Here is a 15,976-nt window from a genome sequence, read left to right on the forward strand (position 1 = left end):
CCCTTCCAGAAATCCCCAAATCACCAGGACTTAAGAGCTGGAAAGAGCAGATCCCCAAACTGCGCATGTTCCATTTAAGAGTAAGGACGAAAAGAGATATGTCTGTCAAAGAGATATCCTTGTTTTGGTCTCTCATTTCGAAGGAACAGCTGTTGCCAGCACGTGCTGCGAGTCTTGGGCAGCAGGGGGTTCATTCCGGAGCAGAGGGGGTCAAAGTTTGTCTACCGAGCCGCACAACTTGGCGTTACTCATACGCAACGTTTGACGTGCCTCTTGGTGGGGTTCTTTGGGCGCCCAATGTCTCACGTGAGTGGATGTCTGACTTGGGTTTCTTCGGCAAGTAAGCCAAGAAGCTGCTCCCCAGGGATATGCTAATGGGGTTGCCTTACCTGAAGTACAGTGGGAATAGTATATTGGTAAATATAAAAAGGATAGATGAAACGTCAAGCCTTTAATTGCAAGTTAATTAAAGTAGATAGGGACATTAGTGTTTGAGATAAGTGTCTAGAGAATAGGTTAGATATTCTATGAAATGCCATTTTAATATTCCCACACATATTCGAGTTAAGAAGTTACCTATCACCTAACCAAAATCATATATATATTGGTCAATATGAAGAGGATAAAGGAATTGTCAGGTCAAGTAGATAGGGACATTAGTGTTTGGATTATATGTCAAGGGAAATAAAATGAAATTGTTAATTCCATTTAGATATACACATTTATATTAGAGTTATGAAGATATATATCACCTTTCCCAAATAAGATAGACAGCACAGAGATATCTCAAGCTTTTCACTTCCTCTATCATAAAGCCAACCAACAGATGTGAAACCCTTCGACATGAACTCATCAAGCCATCGACCATCAGCCTTTCACTGCGCCAGCTACTTTCGCGTTTTTGGCTTTTACTAGTTTCTAATGACAAAATGAAATTTCGCGGGTAGTGCTGTAGTAGTGCTGGTCTGAAAAAAAAAACCCAGTGAGATAGAGGGAGAAGCTGTGGCGACGGGTCCTGCAACATTCTAAGCGCTTGAGAATTTCCTTGATGGCTCGTCGTTTCGGCGACGTTTCGATGATGTGGTTCTGTGGCTGTGGATCTGCTTTTATGCCACTTTGCATGCCAGCACATAAAGCACACAGAATGTGTGAGAGGATGGTCGGGTGGCAAGGGGGCGGGCCGGAGGGGGGCGTGGCAGGACTCTGAGCCAACTGTGAAGCTGGCCTGGACCGCCACACGTCCAATAATCCTTGTCCTGCAGCTGGGGAATACTTCATCAGCGGAAACAAAATTTTACGAATTTCTCTCTGCGATTGTGTGTGTGTGTTGGTGTGCTTTCGGGTCGTGCATGTAATGGTGTGTGAGTTGCACGTGCCGACTGACTGGCTCCATCTGGCGGACGGACCCTGGACCCAGCAACAGCACGGGACAAGTTTTTAACATGCCAAAAACGCATCTCGCGCCTGGTTGATTTCTCCTCGGCATCCTATGGAGCACTGAGAGAATTTCATGTATCTATGTTACGATGGGCATTTAGGATGTTAGTTTCCAATAAAGGAATACCAGATTGTCACTTGAGGTCAGTATATTTAAGGTAGGCTATCATCAGTTCATGTTTATAAAAACACTTTTAGTTCTTATATTAAGTTAACATAATTTTTTGTCAAACTAGTGGTAAGCAACTAACTTATAAATATAAATTTATAGTAACTCTTGGCTATAATAGATAATAGAGATTTCGTACAAATTAAACAGTGACGAAATTATCTGTTTAAAAACTTTAAAGAACCATGACTATGAAACTACGGGAATTGTTGATGATTCGAATAGTATTTGAAGACCCAATCGTTTTTGCGGCTTTATCCCTGATCCTTGATCTACTTTTTTTTTCAAAGTGTGAATGTAGAAATGACGACGACTTTGACACGACTCCCGCCCCTGACTCCCATTCCTGTTTCCTTTTCCCTCCGTATCTCTGTCTCTCTGATGATGCCTGATGATTATTCAACATTCGCTCTACAGGGAGTCATATGCTGCCACGCCCCCGCCTTTCGCTGCCCACATGCATCTCCGGTCGCTGCTCTGCTTTTTCGACTTCGTATGACGCAAAATTGGCTTTCGTCGAATTGTTGCTTTGAGTTTTGCAAATTTTTCGACACTACCCCAGCGGTGATGGCGAAGTGGGCGGCGGGGGGATAGGAGGCGTGGCAGCAGGGAATCCAAGAGAGAGGAGACGAGAAGGTTCTGCAGTGTATTCATCATCATCATCAGCCATCGACTGGCGCTGCCTGGCTAATTTTATGACTCTCTCGCATCTTTCGCGAATCATGTTAATGAACCAGCAATGCATGTGTGTGTCTGTGTGTTGGCCAGGATATCTCCGTAAGTGAGTGAATGTGTGTGTGCACTGTGCGACCATAAATCGAACGAAATTTGCATATCCGAATAGCGCCATCTTGCGGCCATTTTTACGACTTTCGGGGCTTTGTGGTGCAGCTGCTGATTATTGTGAAGTTGTTCGGCCACGCCCACCCGCTCTGCCCGCCCCCTCACACACACACACACTCGCACACACATGCACACTGGCACTTGGGGAACGCTGCAGGCCGCTGCAAGCTGCACTCGCTCAGATTTCCCAAAGCGCCGCCGCCTACGAGAACCACTACAACAACAGCAGCAACGAAATGAGCGGACAAAGTCCAGAAGAGTACTATCCTATCAGGGGCGTTGTTGGGGATTCCCCCTGGGAGGGGGTGCTTAAATCGTATAATGATATTACCAACTGATGTTGGCCTTTGTTACAGTGAATAATTGTATGTTATATAATTATAATAAATGATATATGAAACTTAATTTTTGCTTAACGAATTTAAACAAATTATGCTGAATTGCTTTTAGAATAGAAGAGTTGGCTTTATAAAATCATAATACATGATTAGTGAGCTGCATACAAATTTCGTTCTATAAAAATTGTATAATACTAGTATTTCCAAACAAACATCTTTCTGAAAGTCTGCCTAAAGAAATTTTTTTTTTAATATTACATATGAAAGTTGTTATAACTCATAAACTTTATACGAAAATACTCAGGACTTAAGATATAAATTAATTGACTATTATTACTAAACCTGTTATTATTATATGTACCCAATTGTTATATCATTAAATGCAAATTACAAAAACTCTGCTTGTGATGCTCTCCTCCTGATTTACGGCCCTCTGCTAGCCCAAACAAATTTATTTGAGTGTGGTTACTTTATGGTGAACCCCTCAGGCGAACTCCCGCCACCTCTGTCAACAACAACAACATCATCGCCGTGGTGGGACAAAAGAATGGGACAAAGGGGAAAGGAGTGTGGAGCTCGCAGAGTGGGAGTCCAACTCGGACTGCGCCAATCCCAAGGGAGAAAGTCTGAAGCGGGCGCTCCGCTTCGCTCTGCTCTGCTCCACTGCGAAGTGGGACCACCTACCGTGTGGTGGCTCTTAATTCGATTCGTTTGCTCCCTCCTCTCCACAGATCCCAGTCCCAACCTGCCAGCCGCCCCAAGCCTCTCACCAACACCCCCTTTTCCTTGGCAAAAGCCAGCGCTCCTTTGCCTTGGCTTCGTTGCCATCGTCGTCGCCGAATCCTTTGGGAATTGTTGCGCAAATGCTTTTTGTGTGTTTCTGTTTGAAAATTATTGCAAAAAAGGCGAAATAATAAAGGCAGCCGTCGACGACGTGCATGTAATCGAACAGAAGGTGCGGGGGAGCAGGGGGGGGGGGGGTGGCGGCCGGGGGGAAGTACCTACGGGAAAGTGGGACTCGGATATGTCTCTGATGCAATTATGAAGTGATAAATGAATTATGTATGCACGGGGAATTGGCCCGAATTGGTCATGGTCATCGTCATCAACATTTCCATGTCTGCAATTTGTAAATTTATCGATCAGCCACCGCAATCGATAAAAAGTACAGTACTCCCTGCGCTGTAAGTTTCGTCATCGAATATAACGCATCACCCATTTAACCATCTCGTTTATTTAAAAAAATCTCCCACCAGACTGTGAATTTGGGCGTGTGTACTGAGAAAAAATTATGAGAAAAAATGAGATTATAGGCCAAGGATTTTAATTTGTTAAAATTTTAAGTTCTTTGAACTAAATGAATATAATATTATTGGTTTACAACCCAAGATTTGGGGCACCATTTTTACATTTTTTTTTATGAGTTCTCCTATAATATTTATGAATAAAATAAGATATACTCAAAGTATTCAAAGATAAAGAGAATTTTAAATTATCTTGCTCATCTCGGCACATACCATACAAAATACTGAAGTTACTCTACGAAGATATTATTTCTATGTGCACCTGATAATTTTATGACCACCTCTTATGTGTGTGTTATGAATTAGGGATAAGCAGCTGGGTGTTGGGTGAAGAAGTCAAAGCGACAGAGACAGAGACAGAGACGATAACTCACTTTTGTTTCATTTTTCAATACACAGAGGAATAATAATGGCAAAATGAGCAACTTCGCTATGCAACAAGAAGCTGTCTCCCGCCTTTTCCTTCGGTCTCAAGATGCTCCCCAAAGAACATACCAATAAACACGCTGGCAAAAGTTAGGAACACACACACACTCATGGGTGGAAGTGGGACGGAGACACCTTGGATCCTTCGGGGATCTGGCGTCCCCTCTCTTTGTTGTCTACTGTACTTCGTCTCGCCCCGCTTATATGGCAATGTATAATTTTTATTCGCACCAAGGTTGCTCCCCACGGAAATGTCGTCGTCGGGGCTCCTTCTCTTGGAGCGCCTCCCATTGCTCCGACTTTCTCCCACTTTCGCCCCTTGCAACCGCCGTCAACCGAAAATATTGCAACATAAAACTTTACACAAATATAATCTATAAGCAGCAGAATTCATATTAGAATCAAGAGAGTTGTGGGACGAGGCAACTTTATAGGGGACACACGTGTTTAAGTGTGTGTGTGTGTGGGTGGGGGTGGCAGTGCAGGGGTGTGCGTGTGTAATTTTGGCGGGCGCACAGTGGTTTGGGTATGTGTCAAAATGTTGCGGCTTAGTAGATGATTAATTAGGGCCACACCAAGCACTTTTGAATGAACAATTTGTTATGAAAGAGTAGGATGAAAATGCCAGGAAAAACACTTGCTCTGACCTGACCTGAAAAAACCAAGATTTAGAAAAGAGCTCCGATTGTAATAGCTTTATAATCAAACTCCAAATATACCATATTATTATTACATTTAGAAAATTCGAAAAGTAATATGATTGTTGATTGTTTATATAGATTTTTTTCGATTCTAGCATCTATATAATATACCATATATCATATATGGACTAAAGATATTTTTAAGAGTAATACCAAAAGCTTATTGCCTTCACCCGTATCTTCCCTCAATCATTAACCTACTTTAGCCCCTTTCAGCCCCACTGTTTGGAGTACCCTCAAGTTGGGCCACCATGGTGCTGGTGATGCGCACAAAAGGGCCAATTCATTCTCGCCGGGTTTCTCGTTGGCAGCCAGCGCCGCAGGAGCACAAGAGAGCGCCAGCGACGGCACGGACCAGAAAGACAATTTTCGGATCCCCAAACTTATCACAGCCTCTCGATTTCCCCTTAGAACATTATACAACCCACCAGAGGGCCTCGCAGGACGAGCGGAGCTCCACGAGCTCCGAGCGCTCCAGAAGCAGCAGCAACAGCAACAGCAGCAGTAAACGGACGCAGTGCAGCAGCGTGTACTTGTCATATAATATGCGCGTGCGAGCGAAAGGGACGGCGACTGCAGGCGCGCTGTGGTGATAAAGTTTGGTCCTCCGTAGTGCCGTTAGTCCCGAAGAGTTCGCAGTGAGGTTAAAGCCTCGCACACACCAAACAGCAGCACACACACTCACACAGAGAGAGGCTGGAGCTCCCAGGTAGCCGGCAACAATTATCCAGGGCACCCAGACCTTTCGAATGGCATTGGCATGCCAAATACAGTCCAACTTTAATAACTAGGACATGGTCAAATAGGTTTTGTTAAACATTATATCAGTTTTAAGTTACAAATTTGTATTGTCAAAACCTTGTTTTCTATGTCCTGTTCTTCCAGGAAAGTATAGGACTTCTTTCTATTAATTTGAGGTAGTCTCACAAAATTCAACAAATTATTGCATACTTTTAGGTGCAAAAAAAAAATGAAATCTTGAATATACTCTGTTAAACATATCTTATAATTTCACGTCCCCATGGCGGGGTATTGGTTAAAGTTTTCAACTAGCAATAACCGCACCTCAGTAGAACTTCATCGGTTACGGTATTGCCACTACTCCTATATACCAAGTTGAAAACTAATTATAATTTATAATTAAGAGATTATTTACTTAAGAAAACATTTAGGTTAAAGGCTTTAATTAGATCTGTTCCTGGATTATATTAAATAAAGATGTTAATTAAAAAAAAAAAAAAAAAAAAAAAAAAAAAATATCTTATAATATGGGTCCGATTTATAGATGTTCGACTGTAAAGGGGGTGGGCTGCACTGGGCGCCCGCCTAGGTTCTAGTTGATGATGATGTTCTCCATGCCGTCGTCTTGACTCGCGGGAATTCGCCGCCCGGCCTGGCCAGAAACACACAGAAAAGAGCAACAAATAATGAACAGACACGTATCTGGGTGTGTGTACGCCAGATACTACCCATACACTGGCATGTGTGTTTACGTTCCATTTAAAACATGAAGCTTGTTTTATTATTGTCAGACAGCAGCGGCCATAACGGCCAGCCAGCGCTTTGGTCATTGGAATCGATGGCTTTACACCCAAGTGCCATAATCCAATGACGCACAGGAATACCGAATACATGGGGCACATACACACAGAGTCAGATATTGTGTGTATGGGGCCTCATGGAGACATCAAAGTTGATGTGACCAGGCAGCGGTTCCAATGGGAATAAGCCAAATATACAGGGTCTGTACTGCATTGAACCTGCGCTCGAAACGTTGCATGCTTTTGAGAAGAAACTTGGAATAAAACTTTTTGTTCCAGAAAAAATTGTTTTAAAATGTATATAGTTTTTAAGAAATTGTATAAATTTTACATTTATATATATTTATTTTTTTATTTTTTTTTTTTTTTAATTAACATCTTAATATAATCCAGGAACAGATCTAATTAAAGCCTTTAACCTAAATGTTTTCGATATATATTTAACTCGAAAGTAAAATAGTTCCTTAGCAGGTCGGCTAGCCTTTATTCACTGCATACTTTTAGACACCCAAGATTTCTCACATTGATTTAAATACCATATATCTTTGTTTGTATTGCACAAATAAATTCCCAATAATAATAGCTATACCCCGAAACACCCAGTATGACTCTTTCAATGTGATTAACCTTATCCAATTTACAAGAGCATTCCACACTTTTAAACCGTCGCCGTGAAGACACCAAAATAGACCGAAACCTGAGGGCCGAGGACCAGGACTCACGTGTCCAGTGGCCAGGGAGTCACAAGATGCGGATGTGTGCCTTAGATGGGTCAACTCCGACCACAACAGTAAACGGGGCGAGAGCAAAAACCTTACATTTGCTATTTATGAGACTGTCGAGAGTTATTAGCCGGACATGTGAACGACCCAGGGGGAATGCCCAAGACGACGGCGATGGACTTGAGGCAACGCCAGAGGATGCTGGCTAGTTTACATACACGGATATCTGCACATCCGTGTGTTCCCACAGATATATCTTTCGGCTAGAGGCAATAAAATATGCAAATTGAAGTCAAACTTACCAGAGGACTTGCAGTGTCCGTTGGCATTGGCAGCAGCAGCATCAGATGCAACTACCTCATCCCGTGGGTGTTGTAGTTCTTCTGCTCCTCCGGCTGCTGCTTCTTCTTTTGCCACTGTAGCTGGGGTCGCCGGCTCATCAGCTGTTGGCCAGCTTTGTTGCTGTGATTCATTGGGATCGGGCTGGGGCCGCTCCCCTCCCTCGGGCGCCTCCTCGTCGCCCACCTCCTCGTCCTCATCCTCATTATCCTCGTTGTCCTCGTCGCCACTGAGCAACTCCTCCTTGGGCTCCAGAAGGCCGGTGTTCTCCTCATCCTCCTTCTCGCCAACTGAAAATAATGCGGCGAATACATTTTGTGAAAAACGTGGCCGATATTTGTTTATTATTACGCACTTGTTTAAAAAGATAGCAAATTACGTTAATAATGGCTTAAAAGTATGCCATGAATTATATTTTTGACCTTTCAAAATGGGCAATAGTAATGGTGAAATATTATAGCATACTTTTAGGCAACACAAATATTGTTGTAAAGTTGATTACAGAACATAATGAGTTGTTTCATTCCTTTCAATTAAAATATGTCTGAGCTCACAGTAATTATTTTTCTTCCCCGTGCCCCCATTAAAGCTAATCAATTGATAACACTTCGAACACTCGCACAAATTGCTAGGTGTCGGGTGTTGGCTCAGACATCGGGTGCTATGTGCTATGCCACCGGCTCATGCAGATTATGCCAAAGCACTCCCCGGGCGGCCATCGGGCCAAAAATTCTATTTACACGCTCCGTGTTTTATTGTTCCCCTTACCTTGCCAATAGCTCAAAACTCAGACTCCTTGGATGGCTATTCCGGCAAAGCCGCCACCTGATCGATGGCCTCTGCCCGGGGCCTTGTGGGTGTCGTTTCGAGCCCCCTCCCCCCCCCCCCCCCCCCCAAAAAAAAAAAGAATAAACCGAGTGCTTCGCCTCAAAAGTAATTGCAAGGGTGCAACAACGGAAGCGGATAAAGCAGCCGTATGAAGGCAACTCCGGAAAATGGAAATGTGTAACATGTGTAATTGCGCAATTAAATTGAATTTTTCATACATTTCTCCAGCTGCCCGGGATGGCCAAGAGAGGGCAAGACGAATGTGGTAGGGTCTGAGGGATTCTTTTGGACACTGGGCCACACAGGTGACAAAATCATTTACAGAGAGCTTTTGGGAAACTGTAAGTTTTGAAGAAATATGATGGGAAGGGTAAGAATCCAATATCAATATTTTATATACTTTTATATACTTATATACTTATAATTTTAGTTAAACATTGATTTACCCTTAGTATTGTAATAATATATCTTAATAAGGAAGGCATCTCAAATTTTCATCTTCTTCAAAGATCCTGGCAGAACAGTGAATGATTTTGGATGGGATGAAACAGGTTACCTCCCAGCCTTTTGGGCGTGAGGAGGAAGAGGACTTTTTCGGAGTCCAGAGTCTGGAGGCAGCGCGTGACCATTTCGAATTGGTGACCGCGAGGAAGGTAAGGACTTAAAATATATGGCCGAAAGGACAAGCCGGAATCACACCGCAAGGAATCGCCATGGAAATGAACATTATGCATGGGTATGGTCACCATAATGGGAGGGGGCCACTCTACAAAGGGGCACAAGGCGGTGGGGCGGGGGCAAGAACATTTGGTTATTATTTCCATATAAAGGAGCCGAGTGCTGCAGCCACTTGGCGGCGAGGTGGTGCGGTGGGTTTGGGTGCTGAACGGAAAGTGGGTGGGGATATGGGACGGGGGATGCGGCGCCACTGTGTGCCGTTTGCGGCGGAAGTGCCGCGTATTTTAAAATAAATGCGCGTGGCGGCGGAGAAGGGGGCGGTGGGAAAATGAAGCGAACAGGGTGAGAACCAGTTATGGTCGTTAAAATTGTCGAAGCACCGCAACAACAACAGCGACAGCAACAGCACAAGCAGCAAGTCAAGTTCTTTTTGTGCAAGCCAAAAAGGATACAGGCATACTGTACAAAAAATAACTAACCTTTCTTCATTTAATATCTTAGCTTATAAACAATAAAAAGGAAATATTTCTATCTATCTACAGATTTACTTTTAATAAAATACAAAATATTAAAATAAATTCAAACTGAAATTATTTAATTGAAGTATATCTCTTGCTTCGTCTTCTCATCTGAATTGTATTAAGTCGCCTTTATCATTTGTGTATACTTAGATGAACAAACTGAGGAAAATATCAACTTTTGTAAATTTTAATTGTAAAGAATTTAATAATTTTTGTTACATTTTTTGTTTTAGATATTGATAAACAATTTCAATAAATATTTAACTTTGTAAATTTATGTTTCTTATTTTTATTTTTGTTTTAAAACTTAATTAAATAGTTGAAAACTGAATGTGTATTTTTTATTCCTTCTTAAAATTTAAAATAAAATATTTCTCCCCGTGCATGCATGTGTGAGCATTGAGCACGCTTCTGTGTGTGTGTAAGCGCCCATATGTATGCAAGCGATTTTCATTTTTGTTTAAAGCCCCCCAGAGTGCATTTCGCACTCGGTCGCTGGGTTGCCATCCCTCCCCTCCCGCTACCCCATCTCCATTGCTTTCTCCGCCCCTCTCTCCCGGACTGTTCGTATGTGTGGGTTTGGGGGAATAAGTGGTGTGCATGTGTGAGTGCTTCTTACTTGTTTTTCGGCAATGGCATGTTTTTAAGCGTTTTACTCAAACATCCACGCCCCCACCACTACCAACGAAAAGGTGCACACTCACACAGACACAGCCAGAGTCAGAGAGAGTCACACACACACACATGCACACACTTATTTGTAAACGTAATAATAAGCGTCGTCCCCTTTGACCCATCAATCCGTTGCCACTGCCATCGCCTCCCCCCGCCGCTTCGGAATTTCCCTTTTTTCCCGCCGAATACCCCAACGCTTGCCACTTTTCCAGCTCCCAAACGGCTACTAAGCGTGTGTAGAGGGCACCACTGAGCAGCTGGGGAGGCATTGGGGGGTGGCTGTGGGTGGCAATGGGGGCGATGGGTAGCGGTGGGGGTGGTTGGCCAAAACAAAGCGCGCTTGCAACTTTTATAATGGCTCGAACCGGAGTGAGTGTGTGTGTGTGGTATTAAAAAAATAATGAAATAACAAACCCGAAGGTGTTGTTAAAAGCGCCAACAATAAATTTTATCAATAGTTGCAGGAACAAGAGATAAATGTCAGAAGCTGCCACCCGAGAAAACATGGCCAAAGAGATCGCTGGGCATTGGCGGACACAGTTTGTATAATCACACAGAATAGTTTTGAAATTACTGGTTAATTTCTTATAGTCTGTGTAAACTTTTTCTTAAGAGTTCTTGATTGTTATAAATAAGTGGAAGGAAAAAGCTTCACACACTTTTTAATAAATTGATCTTATTATCTTATTCAACCAAAATATAAGTATGAAATTGTTCCTTGTAAATCACCAGTGATTTCAAATCATCTATGAACGTGCCTTAAAGTATACTATGATTTTTTAAACATCGTGTTTATTTTAAAAATTGTACATTTTTTGACTTTTTTGAGCAAATTTTTTAAAAGTTGATTTCCATTCGATGAATATATAATTAAAATCTCTTTGTACCTCTCACCACTAAATTTGCAAAGATAATTTTATGGTTTAATTAAACCAGATCTTGTTATAATAACAATCTAATTTATTTATACATCATCCCCTCTGCTATGGTAACTTTTACCGCTGCCACTTAAGCCCCCTGAAACTAAAATCTTTAAGACAAAACTAAACTACTGCCGCTCATGTGTGAGTGTTGTGGAATCCACAGAGCTGTCAAAATGCCACCACCGCCGCCTCTGATGTCGTTTGCAGTGTTTTTGCCTCCCGGCGAATCCCCAAGACGCCTTGCGACCCTGTGTTACCCCACCTAGCACCACCCAAGCGCCCCAACCACCCACTCATTGCCATGGCCCACAGCAAATTCTATTTACCAAACTAGTTACCGTTCGACGCAGCCAATATCCCACATTATGTGCCAGCAGAAGCCATTGCACATGGTGGCCGTAGCCTATGCCCCGAGCGGATTCCCGCTGCTGCCGCTCCAACTCCTGAATCCCGAGATCCCCAGATCCTGAGATCCTTATTCCGCCCCGCCAGTTGTTATTGCTATTTTTGGCGCGATTTTGCCGTGCAATGGCAAATATTTTGCCAATACACCAAGGACTCGCGCTCACGTTGACGATGAGGTGAAACGGAGGGGTGGTGGGTTGGAAACGGAAAGGAAAAGGATGGCCGGGTGGGTTGGGAAAACGGGTGGCGAAAGGAGCCAGGAGGCAACGACAACTTATGGCAGCTGGAATCCTAAGCCTTTCGCCTAGCTAAGGGAATTCCACAGGCGAAGCCGGCATTTTAAAGCATTTTACGGCAGACAGTGTTTGCTAAAAATATGCATGCGATTCACTGGGGTTGCTGGCGGATAGGTAATGTAGTATTCCCTCCTAACTAATCGAAGGTCAACTCGCCGAAAAGTAAGTATTTAATTAAATTGAAGAACTAAGTAACTCATAAAAGGTAAAAGCCTTACAGTTTCAGATAAATCATTACTGTGCAACACTGTTGTTGCTCCATTACACAACACTACTATGCTTTAAAGCAAAAAAAGGAATAGTGATAGTGGAAAATTATAAAATAATAATATAAAATCTAACAATAATGAAATAATGAGTTGTGATTTGGGAAAGGTTATACTGTTATTTAAAAAGCACATATTAAAATAAATTAATTCCACTGATTACTAAATAGTTTTTTTGATTCCTAGTTGACAACTTATGAAAGTGACTGTATAATTTTTATAGGTTCCCAAATATTTTACCGAAAATCACAGCCAAAAACACACACTCTTTCTCAGTTTCATATTTTTTTGCGAAAGATGACAGGCCATTAGGCACTGTGTGTGTTGTTGTGGCTTCTCAATAAGGATATCTGTGCATACGCATACGAGGGAGCCACCTATGTGTTCTGTGGGTATATATGGTACATGGCTATACCTAGGGCTACCTATATATACATGCAAACTGGCTGGCAACGCCGTCAACAAATGAAAACTCCCCAGGGAGTTGGCGCATGTTTGTTGCTGTTGCCGCCGTTGGATGTTGCTGCTGTTGATGTTGCTGTTGCCGCTGTTGCTGTTGCTGCTGCCTCGTTGCCCGTCGCTTTTCTCCAGGGGATTGGCCAGAGAGCCGTTGCCGACTCCCCAGAGAAATACATGGCAATGGGTTTTCTGTGTTTTGTGCTTTTTTCTCGCGCCCCTCGCTCGCTGCACGTTGGTGCGAAAGAGAGGCAGGCGGTGGAAAAGAGCAAGCCAAAGTTCGCTTTTTTATACGTTGGGGAAATTTTCATGCCCCAGCACGAGGCTATCTCTTTCCCTCGCTCTCGCCCCCTCTCTCTCTCCGACTTCCTTGTGTGTGTGCGCCAGTTGTCCTTGGGGGTTTTCAGATCCCCTCAGCTGGCCACCCACCATCTGCCGCCCACCACCCACCTCTGCCCCCAAAGCCACTTGCACATGTGTGCATTGGATTTATTGTCAATTTTATTTGTTATCATTGTTGCTATTGTTGCTGCTGGCGCTGCTGCTCTGCTGTTATTTACACTGACACAATTTGAAATTGTATTAAAAATTAACGGCACTTTGGTTGCCCTGGCTTGGCCTGGCCGCAGAACGGAAAATGGAACCCAATCGGAAAACTGCACTCGGGTCCCATCCTGATCACAAAAATGTAAAAACTTGAAACCAAAGAACTGCGCTCTGGCCACACCACTTTTTGAGTCCTTTTAAGGGGTCTTGAAGCTAAGTGGTTTATTAAAAATTGTCAATACTATCTTTCCCACTTGATACAAAATAAGATCGCACTCTCCTAAAATTGAATCATTTTTGAACCATTTCTTTCATATAAATACGTGTAGTTCTCAATAAAAAAAATTAAAAGGTTTTAAAGTACTTAAAATAAAATTAAAATTTTAACTTAAAAAAAATATTTTTAAACACGACTTTAACAAAGAAATATACATCAAAATTGAGTGAATTAAAAGTAATTTCGAAAATAAAACGAATAAATTATACTATAATAAAAAGTATGACAAAATTAGGTTAAATTTTAATATACCTATACTTGAAAAAAATGTAAAAAATTATTTTTAAAACTATTTTTTAAACGTGTTTGACAAAGAAAAAAATGGACAATAAAACAAATATGTAATATTATAATAAATAAAATCACAAAATTCTGTTAAAAACGTATATACTTTAAGAAAGAGTATTGCCCATTCGGCATTATGCACCCTTTGCTAACCATTTACTTGTTGGTTCACCAGAACACTCAATGTTTTAACCTCATGCTGGGTTCTGTTTGGGTTTCGGGGTCTCCGGGCCCCAGACCACCTGTCCCCGGCCACCCCAACCTATCCTCCCTCATTCACTTTGCCCCCTTTGGCCGCTCTCTATCACTGACAGTTAGGTGTGTTGATCCCTGGGGATTGGCCAATGCCTGCAAGCTGCTGGGCTGCAGCCGGTTTTTGGGTTCGGGACGGCATGGAATAGGTATGGTATGCTGGCTGAGAGTCGAAATGGAGGCCCCTACACTGGAGGGCAGGGGAAATGGCCGTAGACCAACCGGACAGGACGGTGGGCCAGCGCAGGCCGAGGCCATTTGCATTTGTCACATTTTGCGGTCCCGCGAGCAAAGTTTGGCAGAGTAATGTTGTGTCCACCCGCCCTTTGGGGGGTTTATCAAAGCAAATCAATCAGAAGCACACACACGAAACACACAGGCAGCACACAGGGACACACAGGATATGGAAATGGAGACCATGTCAGTCGGTGGTCACCTGGGGATTCAGGAACTGGCCACCGACCACCGACCACCGACCACTGACCACGGGCGCCCAACTTACGTTTGAGACAGGCGCGCGGCTTGGCCTGCTTGCGTCGGGACATGGCCAGGTTGGCTATTTAAATCACTGTTTCCGTTTCCGCTTCGGTTTAATTTGATTTGCCTCAGCAACTGTTCGCCTTCCGGCTTCCGTTTCGCGCCAAAGCGATTTGTTTTGCTTGTTTGCTGTCGCCACTCACGAATCCTGGCAAGCGCTGCGAATATCCTTGTGCCTTGAGCGTCGGCAACTGACTGACTGGCTTGGCCCAAAAAGTGGCATCAAAACAGAAGCTCTTAAAACAAAATGGTACTGCCACAGCGCAAGCGCACAGAGAGCGAGCGCCTGAGAGCCACCCAAGAACCCAGAACTCCCGGCCATCCAAGCACTGAAACCATCTATCAGTGCTGAAGCTATTCCCCCGGGGGTTGCTTGGCTTGCAACCCCCTTGAGGATTGCGAACGGCACCAATCGCAGGCGATTCTGGGTGCCTTTCAAGAGCCGGCAGAGCCCATGCCGTCTCCTCACAGTATGTTGCATTCGCATCCCTACCTTCCCCGCTCTCGCCTGTTGCAATTATAAAGTCAAGTCAATTATTTCATAGCCGACTTTCGCACGTGCGTATGGGGGGTCCGCAAGGGGCGCGATCTCGAGGCGATGCGAGGCGATTCAATTTGATTCCGATTCTCCCAAGGTGCCTGGCGAATTGCCATTTCCACTTGGTTTCTCAGCAGCGGGATAACGATAGCGCACACCGCTCAGCTCCTTGGTGGGCCGTGAGAATCGTGCCCAGAAGCCGGGACTTTCGTGCTGGGGCAGCGGGTGACGACATGGGCAATGGATCTATTGTTTGTGTTCCACTCATCCAGATTTCGAGAGTGCCTCACGCATGGGTTACCAAGTTGAAGGAGTGGTAAATCGTAAGTTAAAGCATATTTGTTAGGCAGCCTAAAAATAAGTTGTTGGTGCTTGCTTTTGACTAAAGTGTGATCTAACTTTAACGACATCTTAAAGGTAACATGAAGTTTAAAACCAAAAACAAGTTATAGTTCTTTCAAGTTTGGGCTGCTTAAAATTTCTTCAGACTTTCTATATAGCTTCAAAGTAATTATTTTTTAAAACATCAAGGTTCAATACTCAGTCTTAAGAGTTTTTAATTGCACTTTTTTTTGGGAAGTGTATTTCTTTCAGCTTACAAAATTATCTAAGCGATCGGCTTAAAACTTTTTAACTATTTAAAGATAAAAAAGATGTACATTAGTAAACAATG

At 43.2% G+C, this 15,976-nt stretch overlaps 1 non-coding gene across 1 annotated transcript; it reads right to left on the reverse strand.

Moving 5' to 3' along the window:
- Positions 1-6,207: 6,207 nt before the first annotated feature.
- Positions 6,208-6,328, reverse strand: LOC127011479 (U4 spliceosomal RNA). Its single transcript, XR_007764463.1, has one exon. It is a non-coding gene; the product is annotated as a U4 spliceosomal RNA (small nuclear RNA).
- Positions 6,329-15,976: the final 9,648 nt, after the last annotated feature.

The sequence above is a fragment of the Drosophila biarmipes genome, chromosome 2R, assembly GCF_025231255.1.
Source record: "Drosophila biarmipes strain raj3 chromosome 2R, RU_DBia_V1.1, whole genome shotgun sequence".
Classification (NCBI taxonomy): Eukaryota; Metazoa; Arthropoda; class Insecta; order Diptera; family Drosophilidae; genus Drosophila; species Drosophila biarmipes.